Source organism: Mustelus asterias, chromosome 22 (genome assembly GCF_964213995.1).
Source record: "Mustelus asterias chromosome 22, sMusAst1.hap1.1, whole genome shotgun sequence".
NCBI classification, from domain to species: Eukaryota; Metazoa; Chordata; class Chondrichthyes; order Carcharhiniformes; family Triakidae; genus Mustelus; species Mustelus asterias.
In genome coordinates this window covers 19,517,683-19,543,575 of record NC_135822.1, presented here as the reverse complement: position 1 = coordinate 19,543,575, position 25,893 = coordinate 19,517,683, and the positions used below count along the sequence as shown (strand labels likewise).

Below are 25,893 nucleotides of genomic sequence, written 5' to 3'. Positions count from 1 at the left end.
TATTTTGCTGACAGTGTGTAACTCACAAAGAGTGATATCAGAAGCCTGCTATCAGCTTCAGGTAATAAAATGACAAAGAAAATTGCTTTAAATTAACTTTGATCCATTTTTAAATTAAATGTAGTTGAAAATCATGTTTAGATTATAGTTGATGTGAAACATTGATTGCTCAGTTAACAGGATATGTACAGCAACCTGGAAAAATCTAAATGCATACACAAAAAGAACATTCAGTTACTGTGCCAGATGTACCCCACACTGCTGGTGTCACCTTTAATGCAAACTGTTTGTAAATAGCAATTTCTGACTTGCAAAGTAGAAATTCCTGGCAATGCCATTTCTCCTTGCCTTCTGATGCTAGTTCAGAGCTGGCTCCAATTTTAGTAATTTAAAACAGACTTGTAAACAATCAGATTTGAATTCCCAGTCAGTTAGTGCCCTGAGGAAACCCACTACACATGCAGCAAGCTGATAATACAATGGTGTTTTGCACATGAACAGGACGAGGGGGAGGGGAGAAGAAGAGGATGGGGAAGAAGTGAGTATCAGTGCTGAGATACCACATTTTACAATTAGGATCTATTTAGCCTGAACTGAATGTGAGCTCTCAATTTAAACATGGTTAAAAGAAAGGTGTGTGGAGGACTCTGCGCCTCACTGCAGTAGATTGGTTCATTTCTCCCCTATGTGTTCCAGTAATCTGTATGAGAGTTCAGTGTTCCTTTGAGCTCTGGCATTGTCCAGAATTTTACATTTACTGGTGTCTGAGATCAGCCTTCTACTTGTGTCTAATAGTGTTTTGAAAAGTTTGAACGGAAGCAGCTAGGAACAGACATTTTAGTGTCAGATTTCCTGCTACATTGTTATTGGAGTAGAACTTCATGAGCTCAAAGGGGAGAAAGTTGTAGGTCTGTGGGATGATATAGTGACTTAGCTTTGAATGTTTAACACAATGACTCAGTAAACCTGACTGGACAGGAATGTAGTTTATTACAGAATGCAATGGAAAACCAGTCCTGGGCCTGTCTTATAAAAGGCTCAGGTAATGAGTTCCTTTGGTCAGGTGCCATGTAATGGATAGGCGAACGCCTCTTCTGCGAAGAGCGTCAAAGAGCTACTACAAGAGTCTCACCCTTAGTGGCAACCTCTGACTGGGTGTCTGCCGCGTCTGCCTCCACGTCAGAGCCAGAATCTTCATCATCCAGATGACTGACTCTTACATTTTTAGAGGGCGGAATTTCCTGTCCACAGGCTGGTGCGAAGGATGCCAATGGTGGCGAGTCCATAGAAACAATTGCCTCTGTGGAGGGTTTCCTGTGACGGAGGTGATCTACGTTCTTCTTTAAGGTCTTCTCCTTGGTTTTTACCTTGTAAAACACCAGTCTGGTTTTCTTGAGAATAACTTCTGGAAATAACAGAGAGCCTTCACCCAAGTTCCTCGTGTGGACCATATCTCCTGGTTTGAGGTCACTATCTGGTCTCTGACCATCTTGGCCACTTTTCTGGGCTTCTTGTTTTAGTTCGATATTGCCAGTAAAATTTGGGAATGTCAGGCTAAGCCTAGTCCGACGGTGTCGGCACAACAATAGCTCCGCTGGGGCTATTCCTGTTGTGTAATGTGGTATAGTCCTATAGTCAAAAAGGAAAAGTGCGAGCTTTAATTCTAGAGAGCCTGTGGTTTGTTTCTTCACTTTGAATGTCTGGACTGCCCATTCAGCCAGGCCATTTGAGGACAGGTGGTAGGGTGCCGTGCGGCTGTGCCTTACTCTGTTCATACTCATGAAGGTCTGAAACTCCCTGCTGGTAAACGCTGTCCTGTTGTCGGTCACGAAAACCTCGGGCATACCATACAACTAAAAGATTGACTGGGCTTCTGTATTGTAAGAGGTAATAGAGGCCATCTGGTGTATGTTAATCCATTTTGAATGGGTGTCAATGGAAATTAAGAATATAGAGCCCATAAATGGCCCTGTGAAGTCTGCATGTTCTTGCACCCGGGTCTCCCCGGCCTTTCTGAAGGGTGCAATGAGGCTGCTGGTGGGGCCTTCTGGTTTTCCTGGTAAATTTTTCACCGCCTGACTCAGTCTTTAATATCACTGTCAATGCCAGGCCACCAGACATAACTGCTTGAGAGCATTTTCATCTTAGAAATTCCTGGGTGGTGGCCATTATGTAATTCACAAAGTATTGATCGCTAGCCTGAACGTGGGACAACCACCCAGGCTTCCCACAAGATGTTATCTTCTGTAGTCAACTCCTGATATTTAGAGAGAGAAGGTTTCAAATCCTCCATCGGACACCCTTGTGATCCACCACTTAAGATGACGTGATGTAGTTTAGCCAATGTAGGGTCCTTTTGAGTCCATGCCTGGATTTGCTTGGTGGATAGAGGCAGGGTGACCATGAAATTCAGAGTCATGATGACTTCATCCGTCTCCAGAGGCGAAGGTAGGCGTTGGGTAGTGGCAGGTGGCTCAGGGTATCTACATTGGCTATATGTCTCCCTGGATGATGTTCTAAGGTATGTTTATAGGTACCTAATAACAGTGCCTGACATTGGATCCGGACTGCTGCGATGGGAGGAATCATCTTGTATTCTATGAAGTGGCCCACAGAAGTTTGTGGTCGGTTGCTATGGTGAAATGCTGACCATAGATGTACTGGTGGAACTTTTTCACTGCGAACACCATGGCCAAACCTTTTTCGATCTAGGCATACTTCCTTTTTACATCTGCCAGGATTTGTGATGTGTACGCAATTGGACATTCCATCCCAACGGTGTGATAATACCACTCCTATCCCATGGGGGTGGGGGGGGGGGGCATTGCAGGTTACAGTGATAGATCTCAAGGGGTCATCATAATTTGTTGACAGCGATTGTTGTTTGCGAAATACTCTCTCTTGTGGCCTTTGCCACGACCATTTTTGATTTCTTTTAACAGTACGTGGAGGGTGCCAGCAAAGTCACCAAGTTTGGTATGAATTTTCCACAGTAATGTGTGAGACCTAGGAAAGACTTCAACTCTGTTGTGTTCCTTGGAGTCGGAGCCCCTTTTATGGCCTTCACCTTCTCTTCGACAGGTGTAATCCATCCTTGTCAATTCTGTACCAGAGGTACATTACCACGTTGACCTGGAACACGTTTTTCCCTTTTCAATCAGACGCCAGCAACAGAAAAGAGCTATAAGATCTCCTCCAAAAGTTCCTTTGCAGTAGCACCTGAGATTAAAATGTCATCCAGATGGACTGCCACTTGGCACCCCTTGAAGGATGTTCTCCATCATCCTTTGAAAAATGGCAATAGCCAAAGACACCCCAAAGGACAAACAAGTGTACTCATAGTCCTTTGAGTATTTATGGTGGCATACTTCTTGGATGGCACCTTAAGCTCCAACTGGAGGTAGGCGTGGCTCATGTCTAATTGAGAAAATTAGTGGTTCCCAGCCAGCTTTGCATACAAGTCTTCCATGTGTGGCACAGGGGATCTGTCTAAGCGCAAGGCCCTGTTGACTGTCAACTCGGTCCATTTCTGTGGGGATTATAAGTTATCAGGTTTTAAAACTGGGACTACTGGTGTGACCCAATCAGCAAATTTTACTGGTTGTATAATGCCAAGTTCCTCTAGACTTTCCAGTTCAGCCTCTACTTTGGCAAAGGGACCAGCTGTGCCTTGGAGTGTTTAGGTCGGGCCTCTGCGTCCACGTAGATTTTGGCCCTAGACCTCTAATCTTCCTGAGGCTTTCATGGAACACTTCGGGATACTTCCCAATGACGTATAAATTGCCAGTACTCATTTTAAAGATCTGTTACCAATCCAGGCAGATTTTCTGTTGCTAGTCCCTTCCCCAAAGGCTGGGCCCTGATACTATTAGGAGCAGTTGGACTGTCTATTGCCCCTGCATAACTGGGGTTACAGTGGTCCCAACAATACTTAAGGGCTCCCCAGTGTGTATGGTCAATCTAGCCTTGGTGTTCCACAGGCTTTAAGGGAAGATGCCCAATTGGAGTCGCCTAAAGGTTTGCTCCCCAATAATAGATACAAAGGCTCCTGTGTCTACCTCCATGTCTAGGGAATGGCCATTTACCTGGAGTTTAATCTTGATTGGAGCCACTTTGGGTGTGGCGATTCAGTTTAGCTGTATCAATTTCTTGTCCTCAGGCTAATTTATTTGTAAAGCCCTGTCCTGAGATGGCTTCACCCTTCGGCTTGGGTGATACACATTTTGCCTGTTTCAGTAGCCTTGTCTAGGGCAGAGCCCACGACTACAAGTGCAGCATGGATATGCTCGCTCCTCACTGTACTGAGAGAGATTTCCCATCCAGTTCTGGGATCTTGCGGCCTCTGGTTCCAGTTATCCTTCCTTGGCAAATGAGCACTATCCACTGGGAACTTGGTGCAAGTTACCCAAGGCTGAGGATGATACCATCAATGGACTGCTGAAGCTCTTGGGCCCCTTTTTCGTACTTTCATAGGAAAGGGCTAATTCTATAGCTTTCTTAACGTCCAAGTTGGTTCAGTCAGTAGCTTCCTTTGGGTCACAATATTATTAATTCCCCATACCAAACAATCCCTTAACATTTCTGCAAGTGCTGACTGGTACTCAGTGTTCCACCAATCTCCACAGTCTCGTCAAGAATTCAGTGACTCGTCCCCTAGGGAGTTTTGTTCCGGTGTTAAACCTGTAGCGTTGCAATATAACAGATGATTTAGGGTTGTAGTGGTCCCACACTATATCTACCAATTCATCAAAAGATTTTGAATCCAAAGTGCTGGGTAGGTTAAACTTCTTATGATGCTGAAAATTGAGGCCCCAAAAGTGGTTAGGAGGATGACTTTTTGCCAGTTATCCTCTTCTATCCCGTTTGCCCATGAGAAATATCTCTTTCTTTCAGAATGCTGGGACCAATCCTCCACACCCGTACCATAAGTTTCCAGTTTCCCAAACAGTAGCATTTTCAATATCTCCCCATCACTGTCTTAGTGAGTTCTTGAAAGGCAAGGCTGTCCGAAACTTTTCTTGTCACCAATATAATTATTCAGGAAGCCCAACTGGAAAGAAACATAGTTTATGACAGAACGCAAAGTAAAGCCACTACCATGGTGTACACACTCTAGTCCCTGCCTGGGATTAGCATTTAGCAGAGCCAATCCTGGGCCTGTCTTATAAAAGGCTCAGGTAATGAGGCCCAGCTGGGCTCACCACTGCCTGTTAACAGGGAAATTCATACTCAACAAGCTCCATAGGGAGATCATCAGTGATTCCCCATGGACCATGTGGGGGTTATCACAGGGCTGAATTTTCAGGGGAGGTGGGAAGACCTGAAAACTTTGGAGTTAGCCAGTATGTCTGTTTCAGATGCTGTTCCTGACACCAGTTGGGAGGATGCAGGGAGGGCAGAGGACTGACATCCCACTCTCCTCCCTATTTAAGCCAATTAAAGTATTTAACAAGCTTGTTAAAAGCTTTTTTGGGGGGGGGGGGGTGATAGAATTTTGAAGGCATGGGGGGGGGGGTGTGTGTGTGTGTGTGTGAGTGATAGAATTAGGTCTCTTACAGGTCAGCTGAAGGGAGATAGATATAGAGTGGGCTACCCTAGGGAATCACCCTGGCCCTTTAACCAGGTGAGCAGGACAAAAGGTGCCTTTTACGCTGCTTAAATGGCAGGGAGAGTGGCAGTCAGTATTTGGGTATTGACCCTCTTAGTATCTTGGGGAAAGGCTGCCAATCTCAATATCATGGCAACGAAGGCTACAGCTGACACTGAGGGCTAACAGAATTTGGGCCCAGTGGCGATGAGAGGAAACACCCTCACCTTCCGCAGGAAGCAATCAGGAGGGCATGGGAAAGAAAAGAGGGGTGAAAGGAAACAAAGGTCAGACCCTCAACACAGGATCTATTGGTGAAGACAGAGCTATCTGGAGGTGACCAAGGCCCAACAGTGTAGGAGTCTGGCACTCTCTAGGCAGATGGCCCTTGTTGCTGAACACCTCACAGCATTGGTTGCTAATCCCTGTCAGTGACTGTCAATGTCACTATGATCTTGAACAACTGGCACCTTTTTAAAATTCACTTACAGGATCTGTGTGTTGCTGTGTAGGTCAGCATTTATTGCCTATCCCTAATTGCCCTTGAGAAGATGATGGTGAGTTGCATTCTTAAAGCATTGCAGTCCCTGAGGTGTAGGTACACCCATAATGCTGTTAAGGAGAAAGTTCCAGGATTTTAACCCAGCGACAGTGAAGGAACAGCAATATACTTCCAAGTCAGGATGGTGAATGACTTGGACCTACCACAGATCAGCGGTAGGCCTGAAGTATCATCTCGCATATGGCTGCACAGCATAGCATCTCATTGGTCACTGATGTCTTCATTACCATGGCTGGACAGCACATTGTATTTATGCTAGTGCTTCATCACATACCTGAGAAACATCTCAAAAGTGCTTCCCATACCGTGATTCAGATTTGATAAATGACCAGTTGCCCTCTTTTTGGTACAGTTGAATGAGGAAGGAATAAAAGCCAAGAAAAACACACTGTTCTATAGTGTCATAAGATCTTTACCATTACTGGCCAAGAAGTAATGCTATGCCTTTTTGATGTTGTTGACTATGGGGGACAGTATTTCAATTGGTGCAGTCACCTCCAAGTGTAAATTTCCTCACTTTTGCTTAGTGTGCGGTTGTTTTGTTGGGAACCAACAAAGGAGAGCTTCCTCCCAGTGATAGTTCAGGTTCTAGAAGCTGCTAGGTCATGGAATCACTTCCTTTTGATTAATAGATTAGCATATAATCAACGTTAAACTGCCATTAAATTCACAATTTGCTCTCACCTTCATAAATCAGAGAGAATCTACAGAAGGTTATCCACTTGGAAGTTTTTCTTGTGATTACTCACCTCCCTGAGGACATCAGTATGTCATATGGAGCCTATGATCGAGGGATTTGTATGTGGTGTGTAGAATGTATGAGCATAATGGCCCACATAATATTTTTCTCAATCCATTTTTCTTTTACCCTAATGTGTGGGATTGTGTTACAGAACTACTTAACAGGGGTGATACCACAGAGTACAAGAACATTTGTTGGAGCTTGTATAATATTCAGATTGGGTATCATCTTTCCTATTTCCTGCCACACCTGAGGGTTTTTCTGCTGCCTGTTGTGTTAATTGAGTAAGAGTTTTAACAACACCAGGTTAAAGTCCAACAGGTTTATTTGGTAGGATAAACCTGTTGGACTTTAACCTGGTGTTGTTAAAACTCTTACTGTGTTCACCCCAGTCCAACGCCGGCATCTCCACATCATGTTAATTGAAAACAGACATTACCTGTTTAACATAAAAACATAAGAACTAGAAGCAGGAGTAGGCCATTTGGCCCTTTGAGCCTGCTCCACCATTTATTTTGATCATGGCTGATCATTGAATTCAATATCCTGATTCTCCCTTCCTCCCATATCCCTTGATCCCTTTAACCCCAAGAGCTAAATCTAATTTCTTCTTGAAATCAGACAACGTTTTGGGCTCAACTACATTCTGTGGTAGTTGAATTCCACACATTCACCAACCTCTGGGCGAAGAAATTTCTCCTCACCTCCGTTCTAAAAGGTTTACCCCTTATCCTCAAACTATAACCCCTAGTTCTGGACACTCCCCCCCCCCCCCCCCCCCAATTGGGAATATTCTTTCTGAACCTACCCGGTTTAACCCTGTTAGAATTTTATAAGTTTCTATGAGATCCCCTCTCAATCTTCAAAACTCCAGTGAATATAGTCCTAACTGACTTAGCCTCTCCTCATGCGACAGATCTGCCATCCCAGGAATCAGTCTGGTAAACCTTCGCTATACTTCCTCTATAGCAAGAACATCCTTCCTAAGATAAGGACACCAAAACTGCACACAGTACTCCAGGTGTGGCATCACCAACGGCCTATACAATTGCAGCAAAACATCCCTATCCCTATACTCAAAATTTGCTTAGTTTAACAATGATGTGATGGAGAGATTATTTTTTCATGAGGACAAGCAAGGTGACAAGAGCATGTTACTGCTGAATAATGCACTCCCTCTCAATGTTCAAGCACGTGTTTGTTCTCAGTGGAAGTATGGTGTCGATTAACGATATCCAAGGGAACAATTTACCCATTAGAATCGGTACACTAGTTAAATGGTCTAAAATAATTGTATTTTTGCAATGGTGTTCTTCAATGCTGAAGGTACATTTTTTTGAATCCCCATGTTAAAAAGAGAATCTGATTTGAACAGATTTCACAAGCACTATTTTGTTTCTTAAATAAATTCTTGTACTGTCATGTTGGAGCAAACAGCTTGACCCTGCCAGTGAGCTGTGCTGGCTGCTAGGGGTGGGGCAACACAAGGATGATTAATGACAATTGGCTCAAAGCGATTCTTTGCAAACCTGATGGGGCTGCGCCAATGCTATCTCTAAGGCAACTGGAGGAGGGGAAAGGGGGAATGAGATTACATTTAGATTAAAACCCAGTCTATTGCCATGGTAACGCCCAGGAAGGAAAAAAATACTCCAAGAAACCTCTGGGCCTCAGAGCACTGATCAATCTGAAGGAAGGTGTCAAATTTCAAACCTGTAGTTTCAACATGCTGGGAGGAGGAAGTGAGAATTGAGATCCTAGGCTAACACTGAGAAATATTTTATCTAGCACAGTGGCGTGTTTCATGACTGCTGTCCCTCTTTACATCTGACCTGCGAAAATAGATTTAGAAAATTATTGTGGGGCTGTTGTGAACATTCTTTCTTTCGTTCAAGGCAGTGTGTGACTGAGCGACACAGACCAGAAAGCCACAAGTTAAATTTCCTGTCTGGGTTGCTCTTAGGTTGGGGGAGTTCTGACAATAGTGGACTTGCAGCCCTCCCACCACCTCAGGAACTCACAAATGTGAGGGAGGTGGAGTTTCAGCAGCATAGCAGATTCAAATTTTTGTGGTTTGAAAGAAGTGCTGGAAGCACTCAGCAGGTCAGAGAGAAGCAATGTTAACAGTCAGATTGATGACCTTTTGTCAGAACCAGGGTCTTGCAATCTGTTGTGGGCTCCTCCTGTCCTACTTTTAGTCACCTCTTCTAACTTTCTCAGTACAGTAGCATTTATTTCTGCTTGGTGAAGTATAATATAGATATGCATTGCATCTGTTACTGTTGCATCCTTGGGGACTAATTAAATGAGTCCATGCTATGTTAGTGCCATTTACCATTGTAATATGTTGTTAGTAGTTAAATATGAGCTCTGTATCCTCGCCATGGACTCCATCCCCTTCCCTGCCTGGCCACTGTCTGAAATTGAAAATCCCCACATTCCTTTGTCACCTCAGGACTCGATTACTCCAGTGCCCTCGTGCTGGTTTTCCCGTCTCCCACCCTTCATACCTGCAGCTCATACAAAACAGTGCTACCTGTATCTAAACATAAGAAATAAGAGCAGAATTAGACCAAAAGACTTCTGAACCTACTCCTCATTCAATAAAAGTTGGCAGATTATGTTACAGTTATATAAAAGGTTGGTTCAGCCACATTCTGGTCACCACACTACCAGAAAGATGTGGAGGCTTTGGAGAGAGTGCAGAAAGAGTTTACCAGGATTTTGCCTGGTATGGAGGGTATCAAGCTATGAGAAGAGATTGAATAAACTAGCATTGTTTTCCCTGGAAAGACGGAGTCTGAGGGGCGATCTGATAGAGGTTTATAAAATTATGAGAGGTATAGATAGGGTGAACAGTTGGAAGCTTTTTTCCAGAGCAGAAATAACAATTACAAGGGGGCACAAGTTCAAGATAAGAGGGGAAAGATTCAGTGGAGATGTGCGGGGAAAGTTGTTTGCACAACTGGAATGCACTGCCAAGTGAGGTGGTTGAGGCAGTTACATTAGCCACATTTAAGATTTATCTTGATAGGCATATGAACAGACGGGGAATAGAGGGATATAAACGGTTGGTTTAGGTAGGTAAACGTGATCGGTGTAGGCTTGGAGGGCCGAAGGGCCTGTTCCCATTCTATCCCTAGGTCTCTTGATTTCCTTGAATATTCTCGATGACTGAACATCCATGGGCGGCACGATGGCACAGTGGTTAGCACTGCTGCCTCACAGCTCCAAGGACCTGGGTTCCATTCCCGACTTGGGTCACTGTCTGTGTGGAGTTTGCACATTCTCCCCGTGTCTGCCTGAGTTTCCTCCAGATGCTCCGGTTTCCTCCCATAGTCCAAAGATGTGCAGGTTAGATTAATTGGCCATGCAAAATTGTCCCTTAGTGTCCTGGGATGCGTAGGTTAGAGGGATTAGTGGGGTAAGTGGGGTAAGGCCTAAGTGGGATTGTTGTCGGTGCAGACTCGATGGGCTGAATGGCCTCCTTCTGCACCGTAGGGTTTCTATGATTTCTATGATTCATAGCTCTTTGGGTGGAAAATTTCAAAGATTTGCAACGCTCTGAATGAAGAAATTTCTTCTCATCTCAATACTAAATGACCGAACCCCAATCTTGATTCTGTGAGACCTAGTTTTAGATTCCAGCCAGGAGAAAAACCCTGGTATGTATCCAATCATTCACAAAGCCCTGTTTGCACGTCACACCTCTTCTTCCTGACTTACAATGGATTCCAACTCACCAACACATCAAATTTAAATTCTCATGTTGATGTTTCAATTCCTCTTTGTCACTTACCCCAACCCTACACCCCCATCAAACTGTCCATTCCTCTGATTTATGGCTCGTGTATCTCCTCCCTTTGCCCAGCTATTCGCTGTGATGCCTTTAGCCACCTCCATTCCCTGGAATCTCTCCCTCGAGCACTCAACCACAATAATTTGCTTTTCTATAGTGCATTTAATGTAGAAAAATATCTAAGGCCCTTCATTGAGGTTTAATGCCAAACCATTTGTCTCCTTATTGAAGGCCATCCTTAAAATCCCAGCTTTTGTACACTCCATCAAATGATTCCTTATAGTTTGGTGTCTATTTTTCTTACACTTCTATGGAGTGCCTTGGGACATTTTTCTACTCTAAAGGTATATATAAATACAGGTTGTTTGTATTGAATGCTAAGGGTAAAAATTAAAAGATCATTTTGTTTGTGGATAATTCCAAGTCTTATTATGCCTCTCTCTCCACCAGCCTCACCACACCCTTGAGGCATTCTGTTCCTCATGAGGTCTCTAAAGGAGCAAAACAGTTTAAAAAATTAAACTTTAGTGGCTTCCCTTATTAGTTAACTGCAGCAGACAGGTTACACTGTGAGTAGGAAGGTAAATTACCTCAGTGAATCTTGTTAGTGTTAATAAGGCTGGCAACTACTTTTAGGTGTGGACTTTCCAAAAGGATTGGAAGTTACGTTTCAGGTTTGTTGAGTTACTGTAATTTACAAAACATTAAACCCAACTGTGTGCACTCTGTAAGGCCCTTAGTGGAGAGACGTAACTGAGATGAATATAGTTTCATGCTTTATTTTATTCTTACATTTATCTTTTGTTTTGTGCCCCCTCCTCTCCCCATTTGAGTGGAGAACAGCTCTACACTGCTGGGCACCCTCTAGTGCTGTCCTAAGTGGGTCATCTTTCTTTGCGTCACAGACTGGAGGCACTGAGGCCAATGTTGGTACCCAAGTGCCACCTCAGACTAGAGTGGGCCTTTGACGGGAGCATAAAAACGGGTGTTTTGTTATCAGCATCCTTCAATGGTGGGGGTTGAGACAGACTTGCGGTTTAACTTGTTGAAAAGTCTGCTGACACTATTGAAGCATACACGTAAATAATGTCACTTGAACGAGAAACTGGAGAGTAGCTGGTACCTGTGGAACCATAATTTAAGTACCTGATAAGGTCTTTGAAGCTACAGAGATATGGGGCAAGAGTGGGCTAAGTGGGACAACTGGAACACTTTGAAAAAACTGCCACAAAGAGTGGTGGAGGCTGGATAATTAGAAGCATTCAAAATGGAGGTGGATAAATATTTGATAGATCGAGGAATAGAGGGCCATGGGGACATGGCACAGAAACGAGCTGAGGCCAGCATAGATCAGCCATGATCGTATTGAATGGCGGGGCAGGCATGAAGGGCCTGGTGGCCTATTCCAGCTTCTGTTTCTTGCTCTTGTGTGGAGTACTGTGCTATGATTCTAAAATTCCAGTGCAGGTTAATCAAGTACAAAGGCACTTGTCTAACAGTTATTTTATACATGGAGATATAATAAAGTGATATATTGGAGGATTGTTGATAAAACTGGTATAACATCTTATCCAAAAGACAGCTCCTCTGATAGCGCAGCACTCCCTCACAAATACACTGAAGCATCAGCCTAAATTATGTGCTCAATTTCTGAGCAGGATAGAGCCAAAAACAAGCGAAACATTTATTAGGATGCATAGTATCCAGTTTTAGATGTTTTGCTTTAGGAAGAACAATAAGGCCAATGAAAGTATACAAAGAGATTTATAAAGATAATATATGGGAAACGTTAGTTATTAACTTTTTTGATAATATAAACAGGGAAAAAATATTTCAAGTGTTCAGTGATTGATTAACTTGGGAGCATAAATTCAGAATTAAAAGATAGATCGGCTTGACCACATAACAGTTTGTTTGGATACTGAATGACTTAGCAGAAACAATAGTGGAAGCAGAACCTATAACAGGTTTTAAAAGGGAAATGAATAATTGAGTTTCTGATTGTCATCCTATCCCCCCTCATGGCCTTACATGTCCATGAGACCCAGCTCCTGCTCCCTTGACCTAATTCCCATTAAATTGAGGCTCATTCTACTTCCTTTCCTGGTTCCCATATCAGCTGACAATCTAAATATTTCCATTCCTCATATACTGTTCCCTTTCAAAGCAGCGACTGTCATCAACTCCCCCCCAATTCAAGAAAGATTCTAGATTGCAAAGTCCTCGTAAAATATCGACCCATCTCAAACCTCCCTTCCCTCTCCAAAGTCCTTGAGAGCATTGCTGCCTCCTCAATCTGTGATCACCTTTCCTACAATGACATCTTTAAATTTCTCCAGTCAGATTCTCACCTCTGCCACAGCACATAATCCTCATCAGAGTCACAAATTTTATCCTCTGTGACAATGACAATGGTGCATTATTCCAATTTGACCATTCTATAGCCTTTGACACAGTGGATCACATATCTTGCATTGTGAAGCTCAGTGGGGCTAGCTTTGCTTTATTCCACTTTTGCCTATTTATCTTTAGCCAGTGTATCTCCAACTACTCTTCCTGTTATGTCTGAAGTCTCCCAAGGATTTGCCTCTCTCTCCTTAATCCACATGCTTTGGCAAGATCATCAGAAAGTGTGGAATCAGTTTCAGCTTGTTTGTTAACAACTTCTTCCTGTACCTTTGCAGCACCTCCCTCAACCCCCTCACTGCCTAGGCATTGTCAGACCGCTTGCCCAACATCCAGTTTTGAATATACTGCAACATCCTTCAGCTAAACATTGGGAAGACTGTGGCCATTGTCTGCATCCCATGCTACATAATTCATGCGCTTTCCACAGATTCTGGTCCTCTTGCTAATGTCTACCACAGGTTGAACCATATTATCCAAAACCAATTTGACCTCGAGCTGACTTTCTGACCCTAATCCTCTCCATCATAAAGGACTGCCCAATTCCATCTCTAACATTCCTCCACCTTTGCCTCAACTTGTCCAATACTGAAATTCTCATCCATGCCTTTGTTCTATTTTCTATATTTCTATAGCTCTTGGGGCTAAAGGGGTCAAGGGAAGGCAGGATCAGGATATTGAATTTGATGATCAGCCATGATCAAAATGAATGGCAGAACAGGCTCAAAGGGCCAAATGACTTATTAGTCTCTATGCTTCTAGTTTCTATGTTTCAACGTTTCTGTTTCTAAGTTAATCTCTGACTATTCCAATTTGATCTTGGCTGGCATCCCATCCTTAATCTTCCAAAAAGTTTAGCTCATCCAAAACTCTGCTGGCCAATTTTTATCTTTTGTCAAGTTCTATTTACCTATCATTTCTATCTGTGTTGATCTACATTGGCTCCTGGTTTCCCAATTTCCATCTTTAAGGTGAAGTATTGAACTGCCTTGTCTGCCCTCTCAGCTGGATGTAAAAGATCCCATGGCATTATTTTGAGAATAAGCTGGGAAGTTACTCCAGTTTCCTGGCCATTTTATCCCTCAATCAATACCACTAGAACAGATTATCACACTGCTGTTCTGAGAGCTTGTTGTGCCCAAATTGACCACTGCATTTCCCATGTTATAACAATGACTAAACTTCAAAAGTACCTAATTGGCTGTAAAGCACTTTGGGACTTCCTGAGGTCATGAACGACGCAAGTCTTTCTTTGTTTCCTAAGCTCTCAAATTAAAATGTTCATCCTCATGTTTACATTCATCCCTTCATGGCCATTCTCCTCCCTGTATCTGGGACTTCCTCCAACCAAAGGTCCCCTTCTCAAAATCATATCCAACCTTCAACTCTTTTGCCTGCCTCTGTGGCTCACAATTGGCAGCAGTGCTTTCAGTCATCAGATCCCTGCACTTTACTGGCTCGCTAAGTTCTTCTGTCCCTCCAGCACACCCTAGGATCCTCCTTAAAACCATGGTTTTGATCATCCTTTTCAATATCACCATCTCCAGCTGAGATTGCACCTCTATGAAGGTCCTTGGGATTTTGTTTTTACATTGAAGGTGTGATGAAAATGCAAGGTGATATTGTTGAAAAAATATATTTATTAGAGGGTATGCAGAAAGGGGGGTAGCACTTTCAGAGTGCTGACATGGGCCTAGCTGACTGAATGACCTTTTCTATGTTGTTAACTTCTCATGATCTTCCGAAAGGAGGTTTATAGTGTATAGTGTCACTGAGATCCACGTAGGTGGAGTGAGCTGACAGTGGTGCTTTTTATCCAGTGCCCCTCACACAAGAACCAGGGTTTAGTTGTTGATGACAAGTAATACTGGTAATTGGTTGGCACTGGACTTGGAAATCTGGAACATCAATGTGGCTGACACGGCACAAGAGGTGTACCATGCCTTCCAGCCGAATGTGGATCCGTATCACATAGCCGATGAGGAAACTCCAAGCCTTGCAATGAAAATTGCTGCTGGGCATTACTCAAAAGCTTGGAACACATACACATAGATTCAGGGTTTGTTACCTACCTTGGTTGGTAAGTGTTCCTGGAAGAGTTGGGAAAAGCAGCCTGATAAATTGCTCAGTTAAAAGAAATGCAACCCCTCCATCTTACCACTTGGTGGAGCAGCACACTGGTGCTTTTGTAAGTTGCCTTTGGTGGTGTTTTGAAGCTGCGAGCTTCATATAAAACCTCATTGAAAGTGCGTCCAGTATTCACATTTCCATTACTGCCATCAGGAGAGAAAGGTAGAAAATGAATTTTAACAGAACAGCCTCTTAAAGCCAAAGTTAAAGATCATTAGGATTGAATTTAGTGTCTTATTTCCTCAATTGGATATTTTTGTGTCATGCTACGTTGATGTCACTGAGAATGAGGGAGATTTCTCAGAGCAGTTACCAATTTCTCAGCATGGTGAAAGCAAATGAAACTCAGTAGATAATCTGGTGTCCTTTAGCGTTTGTATTACTTCAGTCACATATGGAACTTTAAAATGTGGCCCCAGTAACTACTTTAAGCTCTTGGGCATCTCCTAGTGGGCCAGGCTAGAGCAGCTTTAGCAGAAAGCTGGGAGGTCATGTGTCATCTCATGGAGAGAATGCTGTTTTCAATTGATTACCTCTGACCCCCCCCCCCCGCCAGCATTTACTGAAAAATATTGATCCAAGTGTTCTAGATTAGATCTCATTATCTCTCTTTATAAATGAGAATATGGTGTGACCTATGAGCTTAGAGAATTAACAGGAACTCTTGGGGCCAATTCTTAGCACCTCCGGAGCATTTTTACCCCCATTTTATTATAAAACTGCTACTGGTAAAAGCTGCTCTGTAACTGTGGCAGCCTCCCACTGCTAAATCTAGGAGGCACGAGGGGATAAGTAGATGGAAAGTGACTGCATGGAACAGTGTATTCTTAATTGTCATGTATAATAAAGCCCACACTCTGATGTTTCTGTGAGTTTATCTGTGAATAGATGAAGCATTAGCAACTGTAAGACCTGGATTAAGGAGGGGGGAAAAGTCAGATAATGTTCCTACTCCTGATTGTTATCAATGGCATATGTGGAAATTGTCAGGAGCTAGACCATCCTCAGATTTGATGCACTCCACAGCTGAACAGCCCGCCAGCACTCGGTGTTGAGTCTCTCCAGTTCTGACTTGTGGCTATTTGGGCAACATACTGAAGGACAAACCATTGGAGCTGAGCATAATATTTTGCTTTAATATCTCCTGTTCCATTCTGCCAGAAGATAAATGTTCTCTCTCCACAGATGCTGTCAGACCTGCTGAGATTTTTCCAGCATTTTCTATTTTTATTTCAGATTTCCAATGTCTGCAATATTTTGCATTTATTGTAAATTTTCTTTCCTTGGGACCACCATCCTCCCAAACCTACCATGTGCAAAAAGGGGACCTGGTAGATGGTGACCTCCACCCCTTTCCAATCTTGGTCTCATGTACCTATCTTTGGAGGGTCTAGTATCTGTTATGTCCTACACAACTGCGGCAGCTGCCATCATCAGGGCTCTTACGCCTCAAATTTTTCCCTTTTCGAATGCTGCAATGGCAGCACTGCCTAGTCTTACAGGCTTCCCCCTAGTGCTGGTAATCCTACTGGGAGCATAATATAAATGAATAATGCACCTCGACCGAGAAAATGTGCCTGAATTAGAAGATTGAGGGGAGATTTGATAGAGGTGTATAAGATTTTGATGGGTATAGATAGAGTGAATGCAAGTAGGCTTTTTCCGCTGAGGCTCGGGGAGAAAAAAACCAGAGGGCATGGGTTAAGGGTGAAAGGAGAAAAGTTTAAAGGGAATATTAGGGGGGGCTTCTTCACGCAGAGAGTGGTGGGAGTGTGGAATGAGCTGCCGGATAAAGTGGTAAATGCGGGGTCACTTTTAACATTTAAGAAAAACTTGGACGGGTTCATGGATGAGAGGGGTGTGGAGGGATATGGTCCAAGTGCAGGTCAGTGGGACTAGGCATAAAATGGTTCGGCACAGACAAGAGGGGCCAAAAGGCCTGTTTCTGAGCTGTAATTTTCTATGGTTCTATGGTTCTAATTACTATGGACTGCCAGGCTTAATTCACACCCTGATGGAGGAGGGTTATGGGAGGGTTGGGGATGAGCTACACCCCACCCTGAAGGGGGAGGGGGGGGTGGTGGTTGGGGGCATGCTACACCCCACCCTGATGGGGGAGGGATGGGGGTGTACTACGCTCCACCCTGATGGGGGAAGGTTGGGGGTAGGCTAAACACCACCCTGATGGGGAAGGGTTGGATGAGGGTTATGAGAGGGTTGGGAGTGGGCTACACCCCACCTTGATAAGGGAGGGTTAAGGGTGTGCTACACCCTAACCTGATGGGGGAGGGTTGGGGGTGCGCTAAACCCCACCCTGATGGGGAGGGTGGGGTTGGATGAGGGTTACGGGAGGGTTGGGGGTGGGCTAAACCCCACCCTGATGGGGGAGGGTTGGGTGAGGGTTACTGGAGGGTTGGGGGTGGGCTACACCCACCCTGATGGGGGAGGGTTGCGGGTGGGTTACACCGCAGCCTGATGGGTGAAAGTTACAGGAGGGTTGGGGGTGGGTCAGGGGGCAGGTGGAAGTCCAACTCTGAGGTGTTAAGGGTTATAGAAGGTTTGGTAGTAAGGCGTTTGGTTCTAAGAAGGTTGGAGTCAGAGGTGGAAGATCGCAACCAAGAGGAGAATCCAAGCCTGGAATGGGGGGCATGGAGCAAGTTGGTGAGAGAAATAAATTAGGATTGTGTGAGTCACATTTTGAAACTGTCTGACAGCTCGTCAGGAACCAACTCCTTCCTCTTGCCAGAAACTCAGTTGTTGTGATGAATGTTTCTGTTATTAAAACAACAAAGGAAGAGTGTTCTTGGCTCGACTGACAGATCATGCTGAAGACTGTATAGGGTGTGTTTCCTGACAGCACGATTGTTTCCCAAAATTTCATTTCTAAATACAAAATACTATAAATAGAGCAAACAGCTGAGTTGTCTCAATATAGTGTTTGTCCATTACGGCCTCTGAAATAGTTCTGATATTGTGCTCCTAGTACAATTGATTACTTGAACGCCTACAATCAGTGAGCTTTTTTTTAACTGATTTTTGGCTGCAGTGTTAACACTTACAATACCAAATGATTTTCATTATGTTTTCCCTCTCCTGTGGTGAAGGCACTGATTCTTGCTGGGATTCTGTTCCACATTTGCTGATCGTCTTGGCCTGCCAAGTCAATGTTGGCAGGCCACTTAATTCTGGGAGACTTTGTGACCTGAGGTTGTGAAAGGCAATAGGTAAATGTGAACCTTCCTCCCATGTTTCAGTCAAGCCTAATAAAAACCTCATCTGAAATCCCCTTAAGCATTTCTGCACAGGGGTCACAGGGTCACAGTTCATCAAGGTTCAGACTGTAGTTACACAATATGGTGAAGCCGCATCATTAGGATGTTGGTTTCCAGATCCCAGTTGGTGGTCAGGATGGCAAATGTAGGGGACCAGTAAATATCCTAATGGTTCATGGAGCAAACTTTGGTTTTATTTATGTCCGTGTTCTTGCCTTCTTACACATGTCTGGGTGAATATTTGCATGTGTGTCTGCATCTCATGAACATTTGTGTGGATGAATGAGAGCCGTCCTGCTGTTTACTTGAGAGGACAATTTCACTCTTTCTGTAGCAGGTATGCAGTTCTATCACTGCGATGGGACTGTATGTTCACTACCTGTCCTCGCCCACTAGATGCCCATGTTGGTTTCACATATCTGCATGTTGCTGTCATGGTATTATTTCTTCGCTTCTTATGATTGTGTATAACTGATCCATATTAAATACTACAGAATTCATAAAACCAGCAAAAGATCAAGTTATTTTACTGATTTGTGTTACATTTTTCTGTGACCCTTTTCTGTGGAACTACATTCTACCAACTATGTGTCGCATTCTCTCACTTGCATTCACTGTATGTGTCGCTCTCCATTTTAGAGCCAGCCTGAATCAACGCATAAACTGAAGCTGTCACTGTTTTAGCATTGCTCCCCTGGGACCCAATCACAATGTGCTGAAGCAGCCAACAGCTCAAAGGGAAATATCTGCCTCGGTATCATCTTCCCCATTAGAAATTAATGGAAATGTGTCCCAAGAGGGAATGAGGAGGCACTTGTTATTGTGATGTGGAGCCAGGCTTGGAGCAGATGGTGCTTCGGGGAGTTTATCTGTGCTTAAGCTGAGCTGGAAGCTGACTAAAAGCAAATCAGCTATTTGAACAATAAGAAACGAAGAAAATAAAAAAAAATCCAGCATCAGCATAGAAGGAGAGATGTAGTGGAGTTGCCGTGATCAGAAAAATGCAACTAACAGCCATCCATTGCTTTCTAAGTTGATATATATATTTGAGCCTAAGCAGCTTGATCCAAATGAATACATAAAACATGGACCTTGTGACTTTATTTTTTGGGGAGAATTTTGGGAAGTGCAAGGTAATAAGGGATGTTTGGTAGGGAAGAGAACACCTACCATATTGGGCAACAGGTGCTAGAACCAGGAACCATCAGGGCAGGTACAGCATAGGTTAAATGCAGAGAACAGCTCCCTCTACACTGTCCCCAGCAAACATTGTAAGAAGTCTCACAACACCAGGTTAAAGTCCAACAGGTTTATTTGGTAGCAAATACCATAAGCTTTCGGAGCAATGCTCCTTCGTCAGATGGAGTGGTCACTGTTCTCAAACAGGGCACAGACACAGAAATCAAATTACAGAATACTGATTAGAATGCAAATCTCTACAGCCAGCCAGGTCTTAAATGCACAGACAATGTGGGTGGAGGGAGCATTCAACACAGGTTAAAGAGATGTGTATTGTCTCCAGACAGTACAGCTTGTGAAATTGTGCAAGTCCAGGAGTCAAGCTGTGGGGGTTACTGATAATGTGACATAAATCCAACATCCCGGTTTAGACCGTCCTCATGTGTGCGAAACTTGGCTATCAGTTTCTGCTCAGTGACTCTGCGCTGTCGTGTGTCGTGAAGGCCGCCTTGGAGAACGCTTACCTGAAGATCCAAGGCTGAATGCCCGTGACTGCTGAAGTGCTCCCCCACAGGAAGAGAACAGTCTTGCCTGGTGATTGTCGAGCGGTGTTCATTCATCCGTTGTCGTAGCGTCTGCATGGTTTCCCCAATGTACCATGCCTCGGGACATCCTTTCTTGCAGCGTATCAGGTAGACAACGTTGGCCGAATTGCAAGAGTAGGTACCATGTACCTGGTAGATGGTGTTCTCACGTGAGATGATGGCATCCGTGTTGATGATCCGGCACGTCTTGCAGAGGTTGCTGTGGCAGGGTTGTGTGGTGTCGTGGTCACTGTTCTCCTGAAGGCTGGGTAGTTTGCTGCAGACAATGGTCTGTTTGAGGTTGCGTGGTTGTTTGAAGGCAAGAAGTGGGGGTGTGGGGATGGCCTTGGCGAGATGTTCGTCTTCATCAATGACATGTTGAAGGCTCCGGAGGAGATGCCGTAGCTTCTCCGCTCCGGGGAAGTACTGGATGACAAAGGGTACTCTGTCCACCGTGTCCCGTGTTTGTCTTCTGAGGAGGTCGGTGCGGTTTTTCGCTGTGGCACGTCGGAACTGTTGATCGATGAGTCGAGCGCCATATCCTGTTCTTATGAGGGCATCTTTCAGCGTCTGGAGGTGTCTGTTGCGATCCTCCTCATCCGAGCAGATCCCGTGTATTCGGAGGGCTTGTCCGTAGGGGATGGCTTCTTTTACGTGTTTAGGGTGGAAGCTGGAGAAGTGGAGCATCATGAGGTTATCCGTGGGCTTGCGGTACAGTGAGGTGCTGAGGTCTGCCACAGCAACCTCTGCAAGACGTGCCGGATCATCAACACGGATGCCATCATCTCACGTGAGAACACCATCTACCAGGTACATGGTACCTACTCTTGCAACTCGGCCAACGTTGTCTACCTGATACGCTGCAAGAAAGGATGTCCCGAGGCATGGTACATTGGGGAAACCATGCAGACGCTACGACAACGGATGAATGAACACCGCTCGACAATCACCAGGCAAGACTGTTCTCTTCCTGTGGGGGAGCACTTCAGCAGTCACGGGCATTCAGCCTTGGATCTTCAGGTAAGCGTTCTCCAAGGCGGCCTTCACGACACACGACAGCGCAGAGTCACTGAGCAGAAACTGATAGCCAAGTTTCGCACACATGAGGACGGTCTAAACCGGGATGTTGGATTTATGTCACATTATCAGTAACCCCCACAGCTTGACTCCTGGACTTGCACAATTTCACAAGCTGTACTGTCTGGAGACAATACACATCTCTTTAACCTGTGTTGAATGCTCCCTCCACCCACATTGTCTGTGCATTTAAGACCTGGCTGGCTGTAGAGATTTGCATTCTAATCAGTATTCTGTAATTTGATTTCTGTGTCTGTGCCCTGTTTGAGAACAGAGACCACTCCATCTGACGAAGGAGCATTGCTCCGAAAGCTTATGGTATTTGCTACCAAATAAACCTGTTGGACTTTAACCTGGTGTTGTGAGACTTCTTACTGTGCTTACCCCAGTCCAACGCCGGCATCTCCACATCATGCCCAGCAAACATTCCCAGGGCAGGTACAGCATGGGGTTAGATACAGAGTAAAGCTCCCTCTACACTTCCCCATTAAACACTCTCAGGACAGGTACAGCACGGAGTTAGATACAGATTAAAGCTCCCTCTACACTGTCCCCATCAAACATTTCCAGGACAGGTACAGCATGAGCTTAGATACAGAGTAAAGCTCCCTCTTCACTGTTCCCATCAAACATTCTCAGGACAGGTACAGCACGGGGTTAGATACAAAGTGAAGTTCCCTATAAACTGTTCCCTATAAACTGTCCCCATCAAACACTCCCAGGACAGGTACAGCACGGAGTTAGATACAGAGTAAACCTCCCTCTACACTTCCTCATCAGACACTCCCAGGACAGGTGCAGCATGGGGTTAGATACAGAGTGAAGTTCCCTCTACACTGTCCCGAGGCAGGTGCAGCACGGGGTTTGATCAAGTAAAGCCAGCTCTTTGCACTCTGCCATCAAGTCCCCTTGAAAAGTAGAATTGACTTCATCAGAGTTTAAAAAAATAATTAATTCATTTTCTGACTTCACACTGTAAGGCAGCAGTACTAACTCGGTAACTGAGGAGCCTTGCCTGCCTAAATTAGAAATTAAAATGCACACTTCACACAGCTTTCTGTCTATTTCAAAGAGGATTTGGAAAATCGTGCCCATGCCTGATTTCTGATGTGCTCTGTCTTCACCTTGTGCCTTCAGATGATGTCTCTGATGGACAGCAGTTCTTATTATCTTCATTCTTTCTAATCTTTCCTTGAGAGACTATTGTTTAGTCAGTCATTCCATTTTTAACTGTGGTGTCCCACTGCTGTTGAAAGTATGAGCTAATGAGTGACAGGCCGCCCTGATCACTTTCACTCATGTAAGTGTCATTGTGTTAACAGTAACAAACACATGCCCAAGTGTATGAATATCCCCCTGACACTCAGCAAGGATGAAGGGTAGCAAGTTAATCCAGGTAATTACAGGCCAGTGAGCCTAACGTCAGTGGTAGGGAAATTATTGGATAGGATTCTTTGAGACAAGATTTGCTCCCACTTGGAAATAACTGGACGTATTAGCGAGAGGCCACATAGTTTTGTGAAGGGGAGGTCATGCCTCACTAACTTGATCGAGCTTTTCGAGGAAGTAGCAAATGTGATTGATGAGGGTAGGGCAGTGGATATTGTCGACATGGACTTCAGTAAGGCCTTTGACAAGTTCCCTCATGGCAGACTGGTGCAGAAGATGAAATCGCATGGATCAGATGTGAGCTGGCAAGGTGGATACAGAACTGGCTCGGTCACAGAAGACAAGAGGGTGCGTTTCTGAATGGAGGGCTGTGACTAGTGTCATTCCTCAGGGATCAGTGCTGGGACCTTTGCTGTTTGTAATATATAAATGATTTGGAGGAAAATGTAACTGGTTTGATTAGTAAGTTTGTGGGCGACACAAAGGTTGGTGGATTTGTGGAAAGCGATGAGGACCATCAGAGGATACAGCAGGATATAGATCGGTTGGAGACCTGGGCGGAGAGTTGGCAGATGGAGTTTAATGCGGACAAATGTGAGGTAATGCATCTTGGAAGATCTAATAAAGATAGGAAATGTACAGTAAATGGCAGAACCCTTAAGAATATTGATAGGCAGAGGAATCTGGATGTATAGGTACACAGGTCATTGAAAGTGGCAACGCAGGTGGAGAAGGTAGTCAAGATGGCATACGGCATGCTTGCCTTCATTGGCCGGGGCATTGAGTTTAAAAATTGGCAAGTCATGTTGCAGCTTTATAGAACTTTAGTTAGGCCGCACTTGGAATATAGTGTTCAATTCTGGTCGCCACGCTACCAGAAGGATGTGGAGGCTTTGGAGAGGGTACAGAAAAGATTTACCAGGATGTTGCCTGGTATGGAGGGCATTAGCTATGAGGAGAGGTTGGAAAAACTTGGTTTGTTCTCACTGGAACAACGGAGGCTGAGGGGCGACCTGATAAAAGATTATGAGGGGCATGGACAGAGTGGATAGTCAGAAGCTTTTTCCCAGGGTGGAAGAGTCAATTACTAGGAGGCATAGGTTTAAGGTGTGAGGGGCAAGATTTAAAGGAGACGTGCGAGGCAAGTTTTTTACACAGAGGGTTGTGGGTGCCTGGAACTCGCTGTCAGGGGAGATAGTGGAAGCAGATACAATAGTGACTTTTAAGGGGCGTCTTGACAAATACATGAATAGGATGGGAATAGAGGGATACGGTCCCCGGATGGCTAGGGGGTTTTAGTTCAGTCAGGCAGCATGGTTGGTGCAGGCTTGGAGGGCCAAAGGGCCTGTTCCTGTGCTGTAATTTTCTTTGTTCTTTGATTTTTATTAGGATTTTAAAGATATATATCATTGGACTGTTCTTGCAATTCAGAAGGTTGATCCAGTGGCTTACATATCAGGGAATTCCCACACTGGAAGCCTTCTAGGTTCTGAATTGTACAATGTTCAGCATCATTCACGACTCCTCAGATACTGAAGCAGTCTGTGCCAGTATGCAACAAGACCTGGACAAGATTCAGGCTTGGTCTGATAAGTGGCAAGTAACTTTTGCGCCCCACAAGTTCCAGACAATGACCATCTCCAACAAAAGAGAATCCAACCATCGCCCCTTAACATTCAATAGCATTACCATCACTGAATTCCCCATTATCAAGATCCTGGAGGTTACCATTCCAGCAACTGAACTAGACCAGCCATGCAAATACTGTGGCTATAAGAGCAGGTCAGAGGCTGGGAATTTTGTGGGGTGTAACTCTCCTCCTGAGTCCCCAAAGCCTATATACCATTTACAAGGCCCAAGTCAGGAGTGTGATTGATATTCTTCACGTGCCTGGATGAGTGCAGTTTCAACAACACTCAAGAAGCTTGACACCATGCAGGACAAAACAGCCTGCTTGATTGGTACCCCATCCTCCACCTTAAACATCAACTTCCTCCGCCGCTGACGCACAGTGGCAGCTGAGTACCATCTATAAGATGCACTATGTCAATCACATCACTGGTTAGCATAATGCCTTAATTGCAGCAAGTACTGAGTGTCAGTAAATTTTATTTGTCGATGTTACATAATTCAACATGCTTGCAATTGCAGCGTAGTTGTCTGTCTTATTAATGTCATCTTCTTTCAGTGGGTTCAATAGGGTGACACGGTGGCACAATGGTTAGTATTGCTGCCTTACAGAGCCAGGAACCTGGGTTCGATTTCAACATTGGCTGTGTGGAGTTTTCACCAAGTGCTCCAGTTTCCTCTCACAGTCCAAAGATATTAGGTGGATTGTCCAGGCTAAATTGCCTCTTAGTGTCCCAAGATGTGTAGGTTAAGTGGATTAGCCATGGTAAAATGTGCGGGGCTACGGGGATAGGGAAGGTGTTGGGCCTGGGTAAGATGCTCTTTCGAAGAGTTGGTGCAAACCAAATGGCCTCCTTCTTTACTGTAGGGATTTTATGGTTCTATGGTTTTTAGGCTAAATATAGCTGATCATTTATTGCCAATTATTTGTTTTTCCTCCCATCCTCATATGGTGTGCTCTATATTTTTCTTTATTTGAGGAATGCCGTGGAAATATAAACTGTTGTTAGTATTACTGTTCAGTCCATCTATTCTGCCATAGCCAGAAGATTGTGGCAAGCAGCTAGGAATCTCTAACAGGTATGGTGCACTGTAAAGGGAATAACATTAAGAAATGCAACCCCCAGTGTGAAGTGTTACCTGTCAGGAAGGTGTGTCAGGAACTTGCATGCTTACTTTTCATACTTTTTGTCCATTAAAATGACAAATTTGTTTTAAAATATGATAGAAACCATTTTTTTTTCTGTTTGTTCTGTGGCATGTTTTGGGAGTATTAATTATTGAAGCTATTACTGAACATTTATCATCAATGAAATTAGGCTCAAATTTGAGACATGTTCCTGGCTTATCCCTCACCCTTATACCCACAACTACAGGGTGGGCTGAGCAAAAAGCATCACTGTTGTAAAGGCAGAAGGCAAAACTTCAATCCACATAGCCATGATGGCTCAAAGAGTTTATCAAATAAGTTGCTACACCATACAAATCATAAAGGTAGCTGGTTTGATCCCTATGCATCAGTGGAGTTAGCTGATTT

The 25,893-nt window shown here is 44.3% G+C and overlaps 1 protein-coding gene across 1 annotated transcript in view; it reads left to right on the top strand.

The window, feature by feature from the left end:
- Nucleotides 1-25,893, top strand: part of LOC144509884 (alpha-N-acetylgalactosaminidase) — a 209,548-nt gene that overhangs the window by 169,292 nt on the left and 14,363 nt on the right. The gene's annotated exons all lie outside the window — the stretch shown is intronic.